At 37.4% G+C, this 6,123-nt stretch overlaps 1 protein-coding gene across 7 annotated transcripts in view; it reads left to right on the top strand.

Annotated features, from left to right (window-relative positions):
- The first annotated feature begins 5,965 nt into the window (after positions 1–5,965).
- Positions 5,966–6,123, top strand: part of esrrga (estrogen-related receptor gamma a) — a 254,433-nt gene continuing 254,275 nt past the window's right edge. For 4 of the 7 annotated variants that reach the window (XM_087288851.1, XM_087288846.1, XM_087288840.1 and 1 more), the window contains exon 1: positions 5,966–6,101. The gene's annotated coding sequence lies outside the window, so the exon portion shown is untranslated. The remainder of the gene's footprint in view (positions 6,102–6,123) is intronic. The other 3 variants (XM_087288849.1, XM_087288844.1, XM_087288837.1) reach the window with 1 other exon arrangement.

Below are 6,123 nucleotides of genomic sequence, written 5' to 3'. Positions count from 1 at the left end.
GGTTTAGGTCATTGAAATACATTTATTTCCAGGCAACTGAATTATTAGTGCGTAGACATAAATAACCTGGTCTAACACAAATGATATCGCAAGCCGTATCATTGCTGCATAAACAAAAACTACATGGACGACGCGTGACTGGAGGGACAAGGTGGAAGGGGGTAAAAAATAGGAGGGCTGCTAATCCTGGAGGTTCTGGGGGGAGGTTTGCGTTTCCCCCCAGGGAAGAAATACATGCCGGGACACTTGAGGGATGGACAGTCGGTAACACTTGGGCTACTCTCACCTCCAGCCCCGCAAACAATCCAAAACAATACACCCGAGCTATATCCGTCATCTCATGCTGGCGTCAGTCTGCTGTCGCCCGCCTCTCTTCTGTCCAAATAACAGCACAGCCAGAATGGCAGCAGTCAAGCGTTGTTACACGATGTCTCTTGCTTATTATTACCCAAGTGTCCCAATGAGCACTGGAGACTGAGCTTGGGGTGTGACCTTTGGCATCTTGTTCTCTTTTGAAGAGTGCGGTGGAAGTTACGGGACAGGCTGCATCTGAGATATGAAACTTTTCCTCTGCGTCAGCAGGATTTGGGGATTTGGTTGCATGTTAGTCCTCTGTTTGTGTCTTAGAGCTGATTGATTGCTCTCTTTAATTGGGAGCGATCTCCTTCAACTCTTCGCACATCCTGTTTTTGTGTCTGTCATTTTTGTCATTCAGTTTTTCAGGGTGGCTACAAGTTTGCAAGGCCCACTTTATCTGGGGTGTATTTGTCTACTAATAGTCAAAAAAGTTTATTTTTTAAGTACAATGTACTTATTGTGTAGTGTTTACGGTATTGCAAAACACGTTTGCTGTTAAGGTGGAAAGGGGTAAGGTTAGTGACAGGTTTAGTGCTATGGGTAAATGATTGTCTGTATTTATATAAACCAGGTAAAAAGTATTTAACAAGTAGAATTTAGTACTATCAGTAGGCATGGGCTGGTATATGAGCCTGATGGTTTGATAAGATTGGATAAAAATATCAAGATTTCACAGTATTGTGATTACTGCTCTGCAAATGTTCTTTCTAAATGTCTGGGTAAAAAACCCTTTGAACACAATTATTTTGAGAACATTTAAAATAGGCGATGCAATGCTGCAGGAGGTAGTGCTGTCACCTCACAGCAAAAAGGTCGCTGGTTCGAGCCTCGGCTGGGTCAGTTGGTGTTTGTGTGGAGTTTGTATGTTCTCACTGCGTTCCCCTGGGTTTTCTCAGGGTGCTCCGGTTTCCCCCACAGCCCAAATACATGCAGTACAGTTGAATTGGGTAGGCTAAATTGTCCATAGTGTATGAGTGTGAATGGATGTTTCCCAGAGATGGGTTGCAGCTGGAAGGGTATCTGTTGCGTAAAAAATAACTGGATAAGTTGGCGGTTCATTCCGCTGTGGCAACTCCAGATTAATAAAAGGACTAAGCTAAAAAGAAAATCAATGAATGGATAAACGATTAATATTTTTTGGAGCAGTAAACATGTCAGGCTTAATAACTCAATTGAATCGTTGACCTGCTCTCTACATTAGTTTTAAAAACACAGATTTCTTTATAATTTAAAATAGCATCTTTGGATATTTTTTTCTGCTGGAGATACTGTTGTCTCACAAAAATCGTTCATATACCGTAGGAATGGTATAACAGAACACTCTGGCAGTTCTGTTTTCCAAACCATGGTATATTTTAAAAGCGGTTATGATTCCCATCAGTATATGTGAGACTGGACCATAAAATCAGTCATGAATAGAGTTTTGTAACAAAGATCTGAGATTTCTTTTGTAACTGAGATCCTTCATCTACAAGCTGAATGATTCAGCTCTTTAGTAATGCATGGTTTGCTACGAGAGGACAATATTCAGCCGAGATACAAGATATGCAAATCTGAAAAATGAGGGTTAAAATAAACTTCAGTAAATTGTCTCTAAAGTTGTTTAAATGAAGCTCTTGGCCATACTTGATACCAATCAAAGTTGTGATATAGTTACAGTAGGAAATGTACCAGATATTTTAATGGATCGTAGTCTTTACCTAATATGTTTTGGCATAAAAGAAATTTTGGCCTACAGTGTATTTTTGGCTCTTGTTAAAATATATCCATGCAACATAAACCTGGTTTTGTGATTCAAGGTTACATATGCTATAGTTACTTTATATGTCCCAGTGCTTTATTTGGTACATTTATACTGTAAGTAACATTTACTAGTAGTTACTTACATTACGCATTAATTAAGGACTGTATTATACTGTACAGTGTGAGCAAATAAATTCATACATTAGATGAAGTCTAATAGAAATTCATATTTTTAAATATGAATGAATGATCAATGCATGCCTCTCACAATTTCCAGATTATATCTTGTAATTAGTTGACATGTTAGTACATTGTAGTTAAAGACAGCAATGTAAATGTCCAAAAAATGCAATATAAACTTTGTACTCCAAAGACTGACATCTTTTATGATCAATGTCCCTGAATATAGAGACGTTACACGTTAAATAACGTTACTTGAAATTTCATACAGCACTGTGTAAATTACTAAGAAAGTGTAAAGTTAATAGTTACATAAAACATAGAATTGTGATTAGTAACATAATCTAATAACACATTTTAATTATCTGACTATTTTGATTACTTAAATCAGTAACTTTGATCATACAGATTTGATTATTTTGTCCCATACTTATCTTAAAATACAAATACAAACAAAATACATTCCATTCTTTAATTTAAAAATGTTTAAACCATTTTAAGGTCAGTATTATAACCCCTCTTAAGAAATGTATATATTTTTGATTGGCTAGAGAACAATCTATTGTTATACAATGAAAATTTAACAAAAGAAGTGACCACGTGACCATCAGATAACCATGCGCATGCAAATGTGATGTTAAATTATTGAAATATTAATTTAAAAACGTCAAGGGTAAAATAAATATTTTAGGTTAGAGGTGTTCGGCCTGACAAACAAGGTTGGGAATCCCTGCATTACACAATCACACATTAATAAATACGAAAATGAAAGCTAGATTCTTCCTGTTTTTAAATAAATATGTAATTTTTCAGATTTTTTAAAATCGGAAATTAGTAAACGCCACTAAAACATAATCAATTTGAATATGCTCCACAACCATTAAAAATGTATAAGTAAACGAATAAATAAATAAAATAATTAAATACAAGACAGACATGCTCTATAAACAGAACAATACTCCTCGCACAGAACAGAGAGAGAGTGTTTGTGTGTGTGTGTGTGTGTGTGTGTGTGTGTGTGTGTGTGTGCGTGTGTGCGTGCGTGTGTGTGTGTGTGTGTGTGTGTGTGTGAGATGTGTGTGTGTGTGTGTGTGTGTTTGCGTGTGTATGCGTGAGTGCTTGTGTGTGTGAGAGAGAGAGAGAGAGAGAGAGAGAGAGAGAGAAAGAGATGATTAAGAAAAAGGAAGTAATGCTAAATATTAAATCAATATAACATAATCTACAGATTTTCCACAAGTACATTTTTATTTTGGGCATATCTATAACTTTCTATCTGCATTTCTCAGCCTCTGAATGTTTCACTACTGTACATTGTACAGTATAATGTGCTAAACAGTGGCAAGGCCAGAACTTTCAAAGCATGCGGAACATGGTGAAATAGAGTGGACATTAGTCTCTGCTTTTTGAAGTACAGTTTACTTTTTCCAGGAAAATGTTGAGAAGCAAAATTGTATTATCGTTTTAAGATTGAAAGAAACAGCGAGAATAAATAAATAAAAAGAGATTACATATATTAATTTAGTGAAAATAACAATGTGGGTTTACTTAAAAAATGTGATCTGTTCTGATATATTCTATAACAGATCAGATTGTCTTTTGATACAGAATATTACTAAAATGGCTTAACTACTGTAGCAGAACACAATCGATTCAGTTAAAGACCAAGTGATACTACACCTGTCCAACTGCACGTTAATGCAAATTTCTAATGAGTCAGTTACATGGCAGCAACTCAATGCTTTTAGGCATGTAGACATGGTCAAGACGATTTGCTGCAGTTTAAACTGAGCATTAGAATGGGGAAGAAAGATGATTTAAGTGACTTAACATGGCGTGGTTGTTGGTGCCAGACGGGCTGGTCTGAATATTTCAGAAACTGCTAATCTACTGGAATTTTCATGCACAACAATCTCTAGGGTTTATAGAGAACGATCTGAAAAAGAGGTAATATCCTGCGAGTGTCAGTTCTGTGGATGCAAATGCCTTGTTGATGAAAGACGTGAAAGGAGAATAGCCAGACTGGTTCGAGCTGATAGAAAGCATCAGTAACTCAAATAACCATTCGTTACAACCGAGGTATGCAGAAGAGCATCTCTGAATGCACAACATGCCAACCTTGAGGCAGATGGGCTACAGCAACAGAAGACCACTCCTGTCATCTGAGAACAGGAAACTGAGGCTACAATTCGCACAGGCTTACCATAATTGGACTAAAGAAGATCGGAAAAACAATGCCTGGTCTGATGAGTCTTGATTTCTGCTGTGACATTTGGACGATAGGGTCAGAAATTGGTGTCAACAACATGAAAGCATGGATCCATCCTGCCTTGTATTAATGGTTCAGGCTGCTGCTGGTGGTGTAATAGTGTGGGAGATATGTTCTTGGCACACTTTGGGTCCATTAGTACCAATTGAGCATTGTGTCAACGCCACAGCCTACCTGAGTATTGTTACTGACCATGTCTATCCCTTAATGACCACAGTGTACCCATCTTTTGATGGCTACTTCCAGCAGGATAACACGCCATGTCATAAAGCACGAATCATCTTAGACTGATTTCTTAAATATGACAATGAGTTCACTGTACTCAAATGGCCACCACAGTCACCATATCTCACTCTAACAGAGCACCTTTGGGATGTAGTAGAATGGGAAATTCGCATCATGGATGTGCAGCTGACAAATCTGCAGCAACTGCATGATGCCATCATCTCAATATGAACTAAAATGTCTGAGGAATATTTCCAGTACCTTTTTGAATTCATGACACAAAGGATTAAGGCAGTTTTGAAGGCAAAGGGGAGTCCAAACCCGGTACTAGTAAGGTGTACCTAATAAAGTGGCCGGTGAGTGTACATTTATCTAGAGCAGATGTTCACAAGTCTAAACACAAAACAACATGTCCTGTACATCTCTTACAGAGTAGGATTTCTTAAAGATTGGGATTACATGATGTTTCACTAAAGCTATCAGACATCTGGGATCCAATTGCCATGATTAAAGACGAGTATAGAGCAGTTGTGGTTTGTTTTACAGAAGGAGCATGCTTGAGTTGCATTTACAATTTGCCATAGAATACATATACACAACTGAAAGATCAGCGCACCTCCGCCAGCAACACAAAGAGAGAAAGGTCTTATGTGATCGGATGCACCGTGATCCACCCTGACCCTTATGCACCATTGTCACTGATGCAAAATGCTGTATTTCAAATTAGTAGGATGCCTAAATATGCAGTTTTAATGATACTTTATCAATAATATCCTGCTTTGCTACAGTATATACAGGCTGTTGCATGAGAATTGTGGAACCAAACAGTTTTAAACAGAACAAAAAGAGGACAGTTGCTAAATAAAAAAATACAAAATAAAATAAAACCATTAATCAGACAGCACTAGCAATTATCGACTGATTTTTTAAACCCTGGAGGAATATTTACACAGCCAAATGCCAAATTAAAAACGTTTAATGACATTTGTATAAAAAGACTTTAGAGACTTTTTGGAATAATTCCTTTTCTATTGCACTTTAGCTCTACATCTTTGTGTGTGTTTGTATAAAGCTAAGTATTCATTAGGATACTTGCATAAAAACCCCTATTTGCAGAATGAAAACGTCCCGTTAGAGGCAGTGGACGCCGCAGCTGATTGGACAGGAGTTTAAAAAGCAGGCACTGTCACTTTAAGAAGCAGTTCTTACCTGGACAGCCGCCACAGAAGGTAACCTACGCTTTATATCTTCAGCACGACTACATTCATGTACATAAAGCTTTTAATCACCCACTTTTGCTTCAAAATAACCTTAGGCTGCTGTCAAAAAGGTTACTCATTCATTTGACAAAT

This window comes from Danio rerio, chromosome 17 (genome assembly GCF_052040795.2).
Source record: "Danio rerio strain M-AB ecotype USA chromosome 17, GRCz13ab, whole genome shotgun sequence".
In the NCBI taxonomy this organism is placed as follows: Eukaryota; Metazoa; Chordata; class Actinopteri; order Cypriniformes; family Danionidae; genus Danio; species Danio rerio.
The sequence above is the reverse complement of the archived record's forward strand: the minus strand, read 5'-3'. Positions and strand labels throughout refer to the sequence as shown.